At 37.8% G+C, this 17,842-nt stretch overlaps 1 long non-coding RNA gene across 13 annotated transcripts in view; it reads right to left on the bottom strand.

Annotated features, from left to right (window-relative positions):
• The window catches only part of LOC110199368 (uncharacterized), a 230,504-nt gene that overhangs the window by 196,197 nt on the left and 16,465 nt on the right, over window positions 1-17,842 (bottom strand). For 12 of the 13 annotated variants that reach the window (XR_002322011.2, XR_002322000.2, XR_013485369.1 and 9 more), the window contains 2 exons: window positions 16,158-16,349; window positions 7,292-7,542 (listed from right to left, as the gene is read on the bottom strand). This is a non-coding gene — a long non-coding RNA (uncharacterized LOC110199368). The remainder of the gene's footprint in view (window positions 1-7,291; window positions 7,543-16,157; window positions 16,350-17,842) is intronic. The other variant, XR_002322025.2, reaches the window with a different exon arrangement.

Here is a 17,842-nt window from a genome sequence, read left to right as displayed (position 1 = left end):
TGAAACAATCTTCCAGCCTAAGAAACTGGGAAGGTCAGCAAAAAGGTCTGTCTCAATCTGGTGAAAGGAGAGTACAGCCAAACATCCTGGCTAGCCAGCAGCAAACCCCTCCTCAGCACGCCAGTGGGAGGTCCTGAGACCCAGTGTGGCAGAGCAGGGAAACACCAACACCAAGATCCTCTATGTGCCCAACAAGAAAGCCCAGTGCAGGGAACCCCCAAGTGCCTCAGCATAGCCAGACAAACTGATGGACACCAACACTAAAGCCCACCACATGCTTCAGCATAACCCTGGGCAAACAAGCAGACTCCAGCATTGGATTCCCTAAGTGCTTAAGCAAACAGATAGACACCAGCACTGAGACTGTCCATGTGCCTCAGTGTAGCCCCAAGCAAACAGGTAGTCACCAGTCTCAATATCCCTCCACAAGGGAAGATGACAAAGGACAGACTCCAATGTCCAGACCCCCACCATGTGCCTCAAGTCAGCATCAGGTAAGCTGCCAGACTCTTACAGCCTCTAGTAGCACCAGCCATCTCCCACTCCACAATCCCCTCAGTGTAGTACCAGACACGAGGATCCCCCAATGGCCTCAGGGTAACAGCAGTGCAGCACCAGGTAAATTGCCAAGGCCTGCAGCCCCTGGCACAAGAAATTTGGGACAGTGCCCCTTCCACGCCAGGAGAAAAGCTCAAATATAAAAGTAAGAAAAAAGGCCAGAAAAGACGATCAAAAGCAACAAAAAAAGAATCTGACCATAGAAAGTTGTTATGATGACAGGGAAGATCAAGACACAATCTCTGAAGAGAACAACATCATCAAAACACTTATGGGCAAAACCCCAAAGAAAATAGGAACTAGTCTCAAGCTCAGAAAGAACTCACTGAAGAACTCAAAAAAGAGTTTAAGATTCAAATAAGAGAGGTGGAAGAAAAATTGGAAAAAGAAATAACAGCGATTCAAGAGCATCGTGAAAAAAGAATCAACAGTTTGGAAAAAGAAAACAACTCCTTAAAAAGTAGAACTGGCCAAATGGAAAAAGAGATGCAAAAGCTAACTATGGATAATAATTCCTTAAAAATTAGAATTGAGCAAGTGGAAGCCAATGTTTCTATGACACATTATGAATCAATGAAACAAAATCAAAAGAATGAAAAAATAGAAGAAACCGTAAAAGACCTCACTGGAAAGTGGATCCAGGAAAAATAATTTATGAATCACTGGACTACCTGAAAGCTATAATCAAAAGGAGGACCTGGACATCATACTCCAAGAAATTATCAAAGAAAATGGCCCTGATGTTCTAGAACCAGAAGGCAAAACAGACATTGAAAGAATCCACCAATCACCTCAGGAAACAGATCTTAAAATGAAAACTCCAAGGAACATTATAGCCAAATTCCAGAACTGCCAGTTCAAGGAAAAAATACTGAAGGCAGCCAGAAAGACACAATTCAAATACTGGGGAGCTATAATCAGGATTACACAGGACCTAGTAGCTGCAATAATAAAGGACTGGAAGTCATAGAACACGGTATTCTGGACAGCAAAGGAGGTAAGACTACAAACAAGTTAGTTAAAGCCATCATTACAAAATATTTTGCCCAATCATATGCCAAAAAAATCTGACAATATGAGCAAAATCATTACCAAAATATAAATTACCCAGATTAAAAGATGAAGAAATAGAATGCCTAAATAACCCAATCTTAGAAAAAAAAATTGAACAAGCCATTAATGAACTCTCTATGAAAAAAATCCCTAGGGCCAGATGGGCTCATGAGTGAATTCTATCAAATATTTAAAGAACAATTAATTCCAATACTATATAAAGTATCTGGGAAAATAGGTGAAGAAGGAATCCTACCAAATTCCTTTTATGATACAAACAGGGTACTGATTCCTAAACCAGAAAGAGCTAAAATTAAGAACAAAAATTACAGACAATTTCCCTAATGAATATTGATGTAAAAATTTTATATAAAATACTAGCAAGAAGATTACAGCAACATGTCACAAGGACCATACACTACGACCAAGTGAGATTTATACCATGAATGCAGGGCTGGTTCAATATTAGAAAAACGATCAACATAACTGACCATATCAATAACAAAATCAACAGAAATCATATGATTATCTCAGTTGATGCTGAAAACCCTTTTGACAAAAAGCAGCAGTAGAGAGAATAGGAATAAAGGGAATGTTCCTTAAAATGATAAGCAGTATCTATCTAAAACTATCAGCAAACATTATTTGTAATGAGGTAAGTTAGAAACTTTCTTAATAAGATGAGGGATGAAGCAAGGATACCCACATTATCACCACTATTATTCAATACTGTATTAGAAATGTTAGCCATAGCAATAAGAGAAGAAAAAAATTAAAGCAATTAGAATAGGCAATGAGGAAACAAAACTATCACTCTTTGCAGATGATATGAGGGTATACTTAGAAAATCCTAGAGAATCAACTAAAAAACTACCTGAAATAATTAACAACTTTAGCAAAGTTGTGGGATGTAAAATAAATCCACATAAATCACTGGCATTTCCATATTATCACCAACAAAGCCCAGCAGTAAGAAACAGGGAAATTCCATTTAAAATAACTGTAAACAATATAAAATACTTGGGAGTCTACTTGCCAAAAAAAACCCAGGACCTATATGAACACAATCACAAAACACTTTTCACAGAAATAAAGTCAGATCTAAACAACTGGAAAAATATCAATTGCTCATGGATAACTGGCTGAGCCAATATAATAAAAATGACAATTATGCCTAAACTAATGTACTTAACTCAGTGTCATACCAATCAAACTACCAAAAATTATCTAACAGAGCTGGGAAAAAAATAACAACAAAATACATCTGGAACAACAAAAGGTCAAAAATATCAAGAGAATTAACAGAAAAATGCAAAGGAAGGTGGCCTAGCAATACCAGATCTCAAACTATATTATAAAGCATAATCATCAAAACTATCTGGTACTGGCTATGGAATAGAGGGTGGATCAGTGGAATAGATTAGGTATATAAGACACAATAGTAAATGACCATAGTAACCTAGTGTTTGATAAACTCAAAGACAACAGCCTCTGGGATAAGAACTCATTATTTTGCAAAAACTGTTGAGAAAACTGGAAAACAATATGGTACAAATGATGTATAGACCAACATCTTACACCATACACCAAGATAAGATCAAAATGGGCACAAGATTTAGACATAAAGGGTGATTCCATAAGGAAATTAGAAGGGCATGGAATAGTCTACTTGTCAGATCTATGGAGAAGGGAAGAATTTATGACCAAACAAAAGATAAAGAGCATTACAAAATGTAAAACAGACAATCTGATTATATTAAATTTAAAAGGTTTTGCATAAACAAAAACACAGCAACCAAGATTAGAAGGAAAACAGAAAGCTGGGAAACAATCTTTACAGCAAGTGTCTCTGACAAAGGCCTTATTTCTCAAATATATAGAGACCTGAATCAAATGTATTAGAATACAAGCAATTCCCCAATTGACAGATGATTAAAGGATATGAACAGGTAGCTTTCAGATGAAGAAATCAAAACTATCTATAATCATATGAAGAAGTACTCTAAATCACTATTGATTAGAGCAGGCCAGGCACAACCTGAGGCCCTCATGCTCCTTGCTGGAAGCAAAGGATTTTGAGAGGCCAGCAAAAAATGTAGAGGAAAACATCCTTTGTATATAGAGGAAATCCTCTGGCATGCTGTAAGTGGCCCACGGGTCACAGGGTGTGTAGGCCTGGACTAGAGAAATGTAAATTAAAATAACTCTGAGGTACCATCTCACATCTATCAGACTGGCTAATACGACAAGGAAAAGGAAAATTATAAATGTTGGGGAGGATATGGGAAAATTGAGACACTAATGCACTGCTAGTAGAGTTGTGAACTGATCCAACCATTCTGGAGAACAATTTGGAACTATGCCTAAAGGACTATAAAACTATGCATACCCTTTGATCCAGCAATAGCACTACTAGGTCTGTATCCCAAAGAGATCATAAAAAAAGGAAAAGGACATACATGTACAAAAATATTTACAGCAGCTCTTTTTGTGATGGCAAAAATTGTAAATTGAGGGGACACCTATCAATTGGGGAATGGCTGAACATGTGTTGGCATATGAATGTAATGGAATACGATTGTGCTATAAGAAATGATAAGCAGGCAGATTTCAGAAAAACTTGGAAAGACCTGTATGAACTGACGCAAAGTGAAATGAGCAGAACCAGGAAGACATTGTGATGATCAACTAAGAATGACTTAGCTCTCCTCAGTAATACAATGATCTGAGACAATTACAAAGAACTCAAGATGGAAAATGCTATCTACATCCAGAGAAATAATGATGGACTCTGAATGAAGATCGAAGCATACCATTTTCACTTTTTTTCATATTGTTTTCCTTTTGATCTGTTTCTTCTTTCACAACTGTGACTAATATGCAAATTTGTGTTATATAATTGTACACAGATGACCTGTATCAAATTGTTTGCCATTTTAGGTAAGGGGAAGCTAGGGCAAGGAGAAAAAACTGGGACTCAAAATTCTGAAAAAATAAATGCCAAAAATTGTCCTTATATATAATTGGAAAAAAAATACTATTTAAGAATGAAAAAAAAAGAAATTAACGGAAACAAGGAAATATTATGCTACTTATAAAAAACACTGGGTCTTCTCTAATGAACAAATCATTGCAAAAATGGAACAAGACAAAATAACAAAAATCAACACATTAGATAAAAAGGAAGAATATTTGAACAGGAACATGAAACCAATAAAGGAAACTCACAATCAGCAAGATTTTTTAAAAAAGCAAATAAACTAGAAGAAAAAATGAAAATTTTACCAGTAGAAATTCTATAACTAGAGTCAAGTTCAGAGAGATAATTTAAATGACTGGATATTAAGATCCTAACCACCGTTTTTCAGGACACAGAAGATTTTCTAGAAATACTGAAATTTAAGGATATATATCACTGAGAGAATCCACCAGAAATCAACAGAAATTTTTTTGTCTTTTTTTAGAGAGTGGGTCTCCTTATCTCCACTAAGCTTCAAGTGCAGTGGCCTCATGGGCTTGAGTCTACTACTAACCGACATGAAAGTTTTGCTCCATTTCTAACCAAGATTTATTTGTTCCTCTTTACATAACCTGGTGGCCCTTAAGGGCTCCTCAAATCAGTTCTGGACTTAGTGAGGACATCAGATTGGATTAGTCCTACTGCATCTTAGAACTCCTGAGCTCACGCAATCCATAAGCCTCAGTCTCAGGTAGGTAAACCATCATTCCTGAGGGAGATACACCTGTTTCAACTCATTCAGATACAATGTTGTCTAACAGTACTCCATCCTCTATCCAGTGATGCACTGACTCCCTGGACATTCCTTTCCCTTGCCTGTTGTACAGATGTTGCCTGTCTCTCTAAGGATGTAAATCCTGCGAAGGTGGGCTCTCTCACTTTTGTACTTATAACCCTCGATCTTGGCACATTTCCTGTTGTTGTTGTTCACTCATTGTCAGTTGTGTCCGACTCTTCATAACCCCATTTGGGTTTTTCTTGGCAAAGGTATTGGAGTGGTCTGGCATTTCTCTCCTCCAGTTCATTTTACAGATGAGGAAACTGAGGCAAACAGGGTTAAAGGGACTTGCCCAGGGTTATACACCTAGTAATTGTCTGAGGCCACATTTCAACTCAAGAAGATGTCTTCCTGACTCTAGGCCTGGTACTCTATCCACCATGCCACATAGCTGTCCCTGGCGTATAAGAAGTGCTTAATAAATGCTTTTTGATCATTCATTTTCAAACTCCAGGTCTACACTGATGAAGACAGGATTTTGCAAGCAGCTAAGAAAAATATATCACCGATCAAAGAATCCTGATTCAAATTGCATAGTACTTATTATTCAACTAGCATGAGAAAAAAACAAAAAAAACAATCTGAGATATGATTTACTCTAAGTCCAAATTGGTCTTAGACTCTTCTACCCATGTAAACTAAAAATACAATTTCAAGGTAGAAATTATATGGTGTATTTGCCACTGTATTTCAATTTTTTATAGGAAAAGTGAATATTGCTGAGGCTTTTGACAAGTACATTATCCCCAAAACAATATTCTAGGTCATTTCTAGATAGAATAAGCTAAGGGACCAATTTACAACTCCACCAATAGTGTACTAGTGTACTTGTTTTCTTGCAGCGCTCAAATACCAGCATTTATCATTTTCTTCTTCTGTCATCTTTGCCAATCTAATGGATATGGTGGAAATTCAGAGTTTTCATTTGCATTTCTATAATTAATAATGATTTGCAGCATTTTAACATGGTCGTTGATAGCTTACATTTCCTTCTTGGAAAGCTGTTCATATCCTTTCACTATTTATTAACTTGGAGAATGCTTCTTATTTTTACACATGTGAAATGGTTCCTTAAATATCTTGGATATGAAGACTTTTTCAGAGAAACTTGCTGCAAAGATATCTTTATCAGCTACCTATTTTCCTTCTAATTTTTACTATATTAGATATATTTGTGTAAATAATTTTACATTATCAAAACTGTCCATTTTATTTATATGATGTCTCCATTGCTTGTTTACATATAAACTTTTCTTCATCCATAGATCTGAAAAGTAATTTCTTCTTTCTTCTTTTAATTTGTTTATAATATAACCTTTTTATACTGATGTCATTTGGAGCCAGTCAGTTACTAATAAGTATTAAGAACTTACTATATGTCAGACACTGTGCTAAGCATTGGGCAGATAAAGAAAGGTCAAAGATAAATCCTGATTCTCAAGGAGCTTACAGTCTAATGGAGTAGACAACATGCAAACTATATACAAACAAACTGCACATGGATATTGGGAAAAGCAATTAAATCTTTAAAAAAATAATTATTCTATGACATTTATTTCCATATAATTTATTACTGTGCTATGATGTTCTGAATTAAAATTCAGGCATTGAACTACACTGCATGCACTGCACCATCTTGTTACTAAAACTGTGAGAAAAAAAAAAACTAAAGCACTTAGTAGGGTAGGACTGCTATTGTTTATTGCTGTTCTGGAGGAATGAATCCTGAGGAAAAAAAGGTATAACTGCACTATTTAAAATAAATACTTTAGCATTTTAGTATTAACATTTAATACTGGTATTAGTATTAGCAGTTTAAATCATTGTACTGTTAAGACTCATACACTGAATTTTATAAAAAAATATGAACAAGAAGTACTAACCTGAGCTTTTCCCAGTGTGAGGTAAATGGGGCAATTCCTCGGTGGAATAAAATTTAAAGGGCACAAAATTGGTCAGGCATAGAATTAGATGTTTCAATGAAGGATCATCATATGGATGGGGTAAGGCACACAATATTCTGGGGTTCTCTGTAAATGCTGTTTATTCACCATCGCTGCTCAACCAGGTTTGGGGGAATTCTGGGTCATAAATTTCCTCTGGCTAAGGTGGCACAGTGGATAGTATGCTGGGTCTGGAATTACAAAAACCTGAGGGTGAGAAGTGTTAGACTGGCTCTGGAATTCCCTAATTCACACGGGGAAAGCAACAATTACTAATAACTAATAAATAACATTTATACACGACTTTAAAATTTGAAAGTGCTTTACAAACATCTCATTTTATCCTCCTAAGCTGGGGGTAGGTGCTCTTATTACCCTCATTATACAGATGAGAAAATTGAACCACAGAAAGATTAAGTGATTTGTTCAGGGTCACAAAACTAGTAAATGTCTAAGGCCACATCTGAACTCGAGACTTGTTAACTCCAAGACCAATGCTCTACTGACTGTGCTACCTAGATCCTTATTTAACCACCAAAAAAAAAAAAGTTCTCATCCAATGTCTCTCCTCCATTTCAGAGCCAAACCCTCAGAAAAGGAAGCCAAACTTCTTTCCTCTCATTTATTTCCTACAAATCTGGCATCTTCTCAGGAATACAGGTATCCCTTGATATTCCTGGATTTCACATTCATGGTTTTGGTGACCACTGATAATCAAATGGAAATTTTGGGAGATTTGTGGCACACTGTAGAAAATTGCAGACAACATGCATATACAAAGAAAACTTCAAAAAATTATTGTCATAAATTCATGCCGTATTTATTAATCTATCCTATAATTTACTGCTACAAACATACATAAATTTATTATAAAGAGTTAAATGTTATTTAAAGTTTCAGTGCACTAAAGAACTATGACTACCTACTCTCTTTAGGAATGCTTTTTCTACTATTTAGACTCAGTTACTTTGCATAGGAGACCCTGAAGCAGTTGCTGCAACTCCATTAGCTACATAATATGCAGCATACTAATCTCTCCTGTAGAAGCTGCAACTTTTTCATGGGCACAGTATCTTGTTTAACTTGTTTTGTTCAGAATGATTAAAAATAGAGATTTGGGGTGGGGCCTAGAGTTATTTGTGCTTTTTCACATTTGTGGGGGTGCTGCACCCCTAAGCCCAACAAACGTCAAGGGAAAACGGTATTTCACAACTCTACCCTTCGTGAATTTCCATGTCAAACAAACTGATATACTGGCTATTGCTTGAACTTGGCACTTCCATCTCCTCCCATGCTCCCATTTTCTCTTCTACCTCTTCACCTCCAGCTCTTAGACTACCTAGCATCGTCCCAAGGCCCACCTCGTGTGCCAACTCCCATGGAAGTACATATGTGTATATACACATATGTGTACATACGTACACATGCACTGCTATAGTACGCTAGATACAATTCACATTTTACACATTATATCCTATCAGTATAATGTAAATTCCTTAAGAAAAAGTAACTTTGTGTGCGGTTTTTTGGTCATTTTATCCATGGCACCTACGTGTTGATTTAGATTACAGTGGGCTGGACTCTCTTTCACTCGGGTCCTCTATTTCAGCCCCTCCCCATGGCCCAGGGCAGCCTGGCTCTCACTTGCAGCCGGGCAGGCTGCCTCTCAGACCTTCTGACACCAGGAATGGGGCCTCCTAGGCCCGAGGCTGACATCAGCTCCTCACCCCCCACCCCCATCAGGCCTGGGAGGCCTGGGAGCCTCCACCCTGGATCTCTTAGAGGAGGACAGACAGCGAGCTCCAGAGGAAGCCCAAGCAAGAAAGCACAGGAGAACGCTCTCGGCTTGGCGCCCTCTGGGGGTGCCCTGAGGAGCTGCAGCTGCAGTGGCTCCTGAAGGTGTCTACAACACAGGAGAGAAAGTGTAGGTGTGGCTTTGCAAACGGGTAGATTCACCTCCTTCCCCTACTCCCATTTTTGGGGGAAAAGGGGGCAGAGCACTATGTATGTGGTACACCGCATATACGCTCAAATTAAGCTGCTATGTTAGATGATTTTCCTGTACTGCATTTTTCTTTTTATTCTTTGTAACAAAGGATGACTGCAAAGAGGAGGATGGAGAGATTAGTAATAAGAGAGGATGAGAGGCAGAATGACAGTGAACAGACCTAGTCTTGAAGCTAGGGAGACCTGAGTTCACGTTGTACCTCTGGTATGCATTACTAGCAAGGCTCTAAATTGTAAAGAAAGTACTAACCTGCATTGACAGATAACAGTTTGTTTGTTTTTTCCACAGAGGATTTACTCCATGAAATCACCAGTCCCATTCCCAGAGGCCATCTAGTCCCAAGCATTTATTTTACAGAAAAGGAAACTGAGGTCTTAAGAGATTAAGTGACTTGCTCAAGGTCAAAAAAGTACTAAGTCAAAAGTTCAGGTAATCTGACTCCATAAAATGCCCACATATATACATATTAAATATATATAGATACACACAGAGACATATATATGCATATAAATATTCATGTTGATTTATATGCATATATATGTCTCTCTGCATATATACATATAGATATATACACACACACACACACACACATACACACTCATGAGAGTCGAAGTTAAAACGTGCACTCATGTGCCTCCTGTATGTTAGGACACAGGCAGCTCCATTTTAAACTACCTCTAGTCCTTTCTGCTTCTACTTGGTCTGCCTCTGTATATGAATCCTTTCCTTTAAATTTTCACCTACCTCTCCCCTTTGCAGTGCACCACTGAGGAGGATCATGAATAGTCTGGATATTTAATTGGTTGCAAAAGGAGAACACTTGTTTTAAGCTAATTCAGTGAAATGAAGTCCCAACTTAAAATAAAGTCCACAGGTTTGAGTCCTTTCTTTACCCCTTGTTGTCTATGTGACTTTGGCTATAATTTCAGTCTTATGGACTCAGTTATCCCATTTGTTCAATGTAACACTTGCACTACTTACCTCGTGGAGGTTTTGTATGAATCAAATAAGATGATGAATGCATTGGCAACTTTTGGCAGGCTAGAAACTCCCTACAGAAATGTAAATTGAATCCAGGTCATGAGACCAACAAGAAAGAAGACTAGACATTTTCTTTAATTCTCACAATCTCCCAAATTTCTCTAAAATTGGAATTATATACAAACTATAAAATAATATTAGCTGTCTCCACTGTCTAGGACACCAAGAACCTTAAGACAACAATTCAATGAACTAATAACAGAGATGGCTCACCACAACCCCTTAACTTGCTCACTCAGCACCCCCTTCCCAAACCTCCCACCATGTAGGTAGGGTTGCTCCACTAGCTCCAGCAGCTTAAATTTCTACCACTTACTTCTCCTGAGCAAAAAACAAAAACAAAAACACAATAGTTTGATGCCTGTTTGGGCTGAGAAAGCAGTGTGACAGCAACCTGTGCAGCAATTAAGTGCTCTCTGAGAACTGAGGAACGGAGAAAATCAGGGTGTATTAGAGCAAATAAGCATGCATGTGCGTATGTGTGTGGCTGAGAAGTACTCCACAAAGCCTGAGGGAAAGAGCTCAGAATGTAGCCAGGGCCAGTTCTGTCCTCCCAGAGGTCACTTTGGCAGAGACTGAGGCTGATGAAACATGATTTGCCCAAAGTAGTGGGAGACTGAGACTACATAAAGTCTAGCCACCAGGTAAACTACAATCCATTAGGAGGAAGTCAGAAAGTGGAGAATAGTTAGGGGGAAAAGGCTAAAATTAGGATCTCAGGAAGAAGAAAACTCAAGTTAAAGATTTTGAGCAGCAGCTAGGTGGTACAGTGGACAGAGCTCCAGCCTTCAAGTCAAGAGGACCTGAGTTCAAATCCAGCCTCAGACACTTGATACTTACTAGCTGTGTAACTGTGGGCAAGTCACTCAACCCTGATTGCCTCACAAAAAAAAAAAAACAACTTTGAGCATAAGCTCAACACAGGGAAGATATTAACAACAGAAGGTAATATGGCTGCAAATCATCTAAGAGTTTAAGCATCTAGAATAAATACTGCAAAACAAAGGAAAATTAATTAATACCTGATAAAGAAGAGAAATCAGTGAACTCCCAAGAAGGCATGGAACCACAGCATGATATTCCCAAATGGTTTAAAATAAAGAACTGCAAAAGCAGAATTAATGTCTTGCACAACAGAAAAAAAATCAAAAGAACAGAAAAATTTGAATCTATAGTGGCAAGTCTCACTAAAGAAACAAAAGAGAAGATAACTAGGAATACAACTATTCAAAACTAAAGGCCAGTATAGAAGAAGAAAAACAAAAAGCAATAACATTCAAATAAAACATGATATCCATGTAGGTAAAACATACTGATCTCTAAGACAGGATGTATAGAGACAGCTTAAGGAAAAGTCTCCAGAAGAATATGGCAAGTCAAAAAACTTGTATGATACAGTGTTATAAATAATATGGAGAAAACTGCCCAAAATCTATGAGCGCAGAAAACACAGTGCCAAATGAAAGAATCCACAGATCACTTCCAGAAGAAAAAAAAACCTAGGCTGCAAACTCTTAAGACACATAGAAGTTAAATTTAATAATTCTAATGACAAACAATAAATTCTGCAACCCAGAATACCTTCAAATGTAAAAGAAAGAAAATTAAAATAACACAAAACTATTCTGCACCCACAAGAAACCGTAGGAAAGAATACAGTAATGTGTTCCAAAGAGCAAAGAAGTTCAAGATGCAATCTGAGGTGATATACCCTCCAAATCTGGATTTTCAATAAAAATGAGCATAAAAAAAATGTAAACAGTAAACGAAGCTGTAACTATCCCATGGGAAAACCTGCACATAACCTGGGGCCATCCTGGCACTATGCCTTCTTTCTTCTGTTTCTATATAATAACTGACCTGGACTGGGGTTGGTGCAGGGATACACAATGCTACTTTGTTCTGCTGCCACCTAGGATGACTGGCTTCTTGTGAGCAAACTCCTCTAATTAATCTAAATAATTCTAATAAAACTTATCAATAACCAAGCTGGTATAAGCCCCTTTTTTTTTGGTATCTCAGTATTCTCTCAGAGGGTATGCTACCCTACAATTGGCATAATTAGGGCAGAACAGATTTTCTCCCTTACAAGAGTCCTTTAAGAGACTTCTTTCTAAAATTACACAAGAAGACAAACACAAGGCAAAAAGAAGAGATGGTAGATAAGCAGGCCTGAAACTCATGGACTAAACCTCACAACACCATAGGGAGTAGTTGAATCAATGCTTTTGTAGGACTAAATTATAGAAAAGAAGGGCACATGAAAGGGGAGAGGGGAGGAGGAAGATGAAGAATACATGAAACACCCTAAACAAGTCAAGGGTTAACAATGAGGGATAAATGTAAAAAGGGGTAAAAAGAACTACAGTCTCTCAGGAAGAAGAGAGCCGCAGGAGAATGGGTAAAGAGGCAAAAGAAGGAACTGAAATAAAAGAAAAGAAGGGGGAAACTTTGTTTCAGTGGTGGGAGGGGAAACCACTGATGAAAACTCCCAAGGGCTAAAAGATTCTGTAAAAGGAGATGGGGACCCTATAAGGGATATAATCTGCAAGATTCAGTGCTTAGAGACCACTCATCCTATGGCTCAGGAATAGGGGAAATTAGAGTACCTAGGGACAAATGCTATCTAGGAGGGTTAGAAGGGCATGGACAGACAGAACAGGACCCACACACATTTGAGACTATTCACAGCAGAGAAAAAAATTAGAGGTGAGATGTGCTCAAGTTTGCGGAGTGGCTGATATGCTGCTAGGTGCTTCGCTGGTCTTGTTCACCCTACCATTATAAAGAGCACCCTGTGCATTCATTACATATTTTTATCATTTGCTTCTAAAATTCAAGTTTTGAGTTGCAGTTATGCCCCTAAAGCATCGTGCAAAACCTTTGGACTCTAAGTCCAAGTGTACAAAGCCAGTGATGTGCCTTAGTGAGGAAATAAAAATGTCAGATAAACTTCATGCTGCAATGTCTGCAACTGTTGTCAACCTCAAGTTTGGTGTTAACAAATCAACTATTCCTTAAATCGGCAAAAAGGAGGAAAGTATTCATAAACGTGTTTGTGAGTCTGCTCTAGAAAGTACTTCTCTCAAGCTTGATGAGGGTACTGAAAAAATGGAAAAGCAACTAAGGTAAATGAGATGGTGGTCAAACCGTCCTGTACCAAGCAGCAATCCCCACCCCTGCAGCTGTCCACAGGCCAGGAAGAGCTACTCTGGGAGGGAGTTCAGAGCTCACACCAACCACAGAATCAAAAGAGATGGCAGGTTGCCCTGCCCCTTTACCTTTCTTACATGGTGGTTCTGACATCACTGCCCTTGCTCGTCCCCATCCTGTCCCCTGAATTTTATGGGTTATGGTTACTGTGTTAGGAAAAGTCATATTATCAGAATTAATGTTTTGTTATAAAGAAATATATATGCAGAAAAGTTTATTTTCAGCAATTTAATTATTTTCAGCAATTTAGTGAAACATTATAGTTTTTGGTGGTAAAGGAAACCTGACCCCCTTATTTCCCATAGATTCAATATATCAACATTTGTGTTTTTTACTTTTGTGCAGTTTTCAGGAACATTAACCCCATAAAATTTAAGGACTGACTATATTTAGAATAGGGAACCTAAAATAAATACCTTAGAAGCTTTAATTCAGAGGGATGCAGAGACTAAAGAGGGAAAGAATCGTTGTAAGGTACAGAAATCAAAGAGTAACATCCTAGAACAGAAAGGGAAGATAAATAATAAAAAGAATAAAAGAGGTCCTTTATTTTTAATAGAAAATGGTACAGAAAAAAGTTTTAAGCTAATTTTAAAAATAAGTGGAAGAGGAAGAGAGGAAGGGAAATTTTACTTTACTACTTAACTGAGAGGCAAAAAAAATTGAAGAATTATAGAACTAGATAAAAAGAGGAAAGAAAAAAACTAAAAAGTTTAGCATTATTCAAAATAAAGAAAGAGGCACAAATTGGAAAAAAGGGAGAGTTAAGGTTGAGGGGAAATCAGCTGGCAGGAATAATGTATTCCTAAAATCAACATCTAATTCACAAGCATTAAGTGCCTGCCATGTGCCAGGCACTGTGTTAAATTCTGGGAATACAAATACAAGCAGAAAGAAAAACAGTTCTTGTCATCAAGGAGCTTACATTCTAACGAGGAAAAACAACACACAAAAGGAAGCTGAAATGTGGACTGAGGTCACCAAAAGATCCCATGGAAGTAAAAACTCTAGAAAGTCAAGAGTGTAGACTACAGAGGAATGAAGACACAGATGACTTGGGCATCCTCCTTCAGTCTCTTTGAGTTTGGAGAGAAATACTCACAAAGCTCTTAGTTTCTCCTAGCTCCTGACATAACCACTATAACCAACACTCAGTACAAATGCTGTCAAGTCTCTGAGAAGCCTTCAGAAGGCACTAGAAACACAGAAGGAACAAGATGGCTCCAGCTGTCAATATTCTTGTGGCCTTCCCCAGTATACCCACTTGTGCTCAGTTCCGGTACCACAGTTTAAGACGTATTTACAAACTACAAACTAACTGTTCATCCAGAGGAAGAACAAAATGGTGGAAAGACTAGTGAGAGCATAATATGAGCATCAACTAGTGATACTTAGCCTAAAAAAGAAAAGACTTATAAAGGATATAATAGTTGTATTTGAATATACAAAGAGCTGCCAGGTTGATAAGGGATTAGTTATGCTATGTTTCGCCTTAGAGAGCAGAAAAGAAAGATAAAAGTGATAAAATACTAACAATCAAAATCTACAGAAACTTGACAAATCAAATGGATTAAAAGCTAATACAGAAATTTTTAAAGCATATGAACAATTTTCAAAAGACACACAAACTGTAACGACCACAAGAAAATTTGTTCATAATTACAACTATGCAAAATATAAATGAAAATAACTTGGGATACTACCTCATGCCCAGCAAAAAAAAAATTATTTTTAAATATGAACAGAAGCATAAAATAGTGATAAAAAGCTGGCCTCAACACTAAAAAACAGGGGTTCAAGTTCTGACTTTTACAGTTTTTGGTCATTTGACCCTGGCCAATCATTTCAGTTCTCCATTCTCAAGGCAATTCTTTAAGAAAAGAAGTTGGAGAGAAGCCAAAATGCAGGCATTGGTAGGGAGAACTTCTTCAAGCAGGAATTCCTCGTACCAGTAAAGTCACAGGTACAATACCTGAAAATAGGTCTTAACCCCCATCTTTAGAAAATTACAAAATTCTCTGTTAAATGGACTATGGATGGACAAACCACTACCATAACTATGAACTGGCCTGACTCCTTGTCAGTATCTTGACACAGTCATGACAGTGGCGCTGGAGCTAGAATCAACATCTTGCTGTAGTGATGGACCAATCTACATTATGTGATAGGAATCAGTAACAAACATAATTTTTACAGATGAAAGATTTCCTCTCAGAGGTTCCAAAACTTATTTGGCCTACCACCCCCATTCCAAAAAAAAAAAAAAGTTACTCAGCACCTCCCTAGAAATCTATTTTCTCTAATCTCTTTTTTTTTAAAAAAAAATTTGCATCATTTCAAATTACTACCACCCTCTGGATTGTTCCAGCACCCCCAGAGAGTAGTATCGCCCACTTTGGAAACCTTTGCAAAACAGTGCTTTTTCAAAGCTCTGCCTCAGGGATTTAAGATCATTTTCAAATACTTCCAATTATCAGAATCTTAATGCAGACTCCAAATAACCTTTATAAATTCACAGCTCTGGCATGAGTGTAGTATGCACACCTGACCCATTTGTCCTCCTTTCAGTCAGTTCTGGAATTGGCAGAGACTCAGGGATATTTCTGTGGTTTTGTAGTTTCAAAAAGTTGGGAAGATTGAAAAGTAGGGCAAGGACAAATCTGTTATTGGCGTCTCTGGGTCCTGATGGTTCCTCTGGGCAGACTGGGATGAAGTCTCCACTTCATGTGATGGTTTCTACAAAATCAATAAAAATATCATTAGCTCTTTTCCTTAATCCTACTGTCTAATAATATCAAGGTCAAAGCTGGGTAGGTAGGACTCCCACACTGCTGCTGATGCCAAACACTGTGAGCTCACATCCATCTTTCTTCAACGGAACTAGCAAAGAAACAAGAAGTCTTCCAAAAGGGAAGGGGAAAAGGAAGGCGCTAACCATCCCCCAATCCCTTCCCATTTCATGTTTTGCTATATTTCGGGGGTGGGGGGGATCTTTACCAAAGAGTTTATAGTCTCCATAAGATAAGACATATTAAAACAAAGTCAATATTGAAAAAAAGAAGAAGAAAATGCAAACCATCTGACATAAAAAAAAGAATGACCTGGAAAACAGAACAAAGCAGAGATAATTTAAGAATCACTGGATTACCTGAAAATCATGACCAAAAAAAGAGCTTAGATATCATATTTCAAGAAATCAGGAAAGAAAACTGCTCAGATATGTTAGAACCAGAGGCCAAAGTACAGAAAGAATTCAATGGTCAAGTTCTAAAACCCACAATTAAAACTTCCAAGACCAGCCAAAATCCAGTGCTTGCAGGTTGAAGAAAAAATACTGTAAACAGCTGGAAACAAAGGATTCAAATACTGTGAAACCACATTCAAGATCAGTTAAGATTTAGCAGCTTCCAGCATAAAGGAGTAGAAAGCATGGAATACAATATTCCAAAAGGGAAAATGATAAGATAAAGAGCTGGGGATACAAAGAAAGGCAAAGGACAGTCTCCTGCCCTTGAGAAGCTCACAATCTAAAAGAAGAGACAATGTGCAAAAAAAAAAAAAAGTACTACAAGGTCTATACACTATAGTAAAGCAATACCTCCCCAATAATTAATTCACTATCCTACTCACCAAAGCAGCTTTTCCAAACTTTCCCATCCCTCCTGAAATCTCCCATGGCTCTCCCACCTCCCACCCTCTGAGTTGAGAGCCTTGCCTCAAATTTCACTGAAAAAATTTGAGTCTAATTGCTGAGAGCTCTCTCTTCTTTGCTCTTCCTCATGTAACAATACTCAGGTGCCTTCTGCCACTTTCTCCTCCTCCACCTTTGTTTCACATGAAGAGGTGGCTCTTCTCCCTACCAAGGTTAACCCTCTATATGCAACAATTGATCTTATTCCATCCTGTCTTCTTTGACACACTGCCTCCTCTAACATCCCTACTCTCTTACTTATCTTCAGTCTCTCCCAGTCTACTGGCTGCTTCTCTACTGCCTACAAATATACTGATGCCAACCTCTCCTCCATTCTCAAAAAATCCTCACTAATATCCCCTATCTCTCCTGGCTTTTGTGGTTAAACTCTACAAAAGGGCCCCCTACAATAGGTGTGTCCACTACTTTCCTCACTCTCTTCTTAACTCTCTCTAGTCCTGCTTCCAACCTCATCATTCAGCCAAAATAGCTTTCTCCAAAGTTATTAATGATTTCTTAATTACCAGATTTGGTAATG

Source organism: Phascolarctos cinereus, unplaced genomic scaffold (genome assembly GCF_003287225.1).
Source record: "Phascolarctos cinereus isolate Bilbo 61053 unplaced genomic scaffold, phaCin_HiC Scaffold_3;HRSCAF=262, whole genome shotgun sequence".
NCBI lineage: Eukaryota > Metazoa > Chordata > Mammalia > Diprotodontia > Phascolarctidae > Phascolarctos > Phascolarctos cinereus.
Note: the sequence above shows the minus strand (reverse complement) of the source record. Positions and strands in the feature narration are given on the sequence as shown.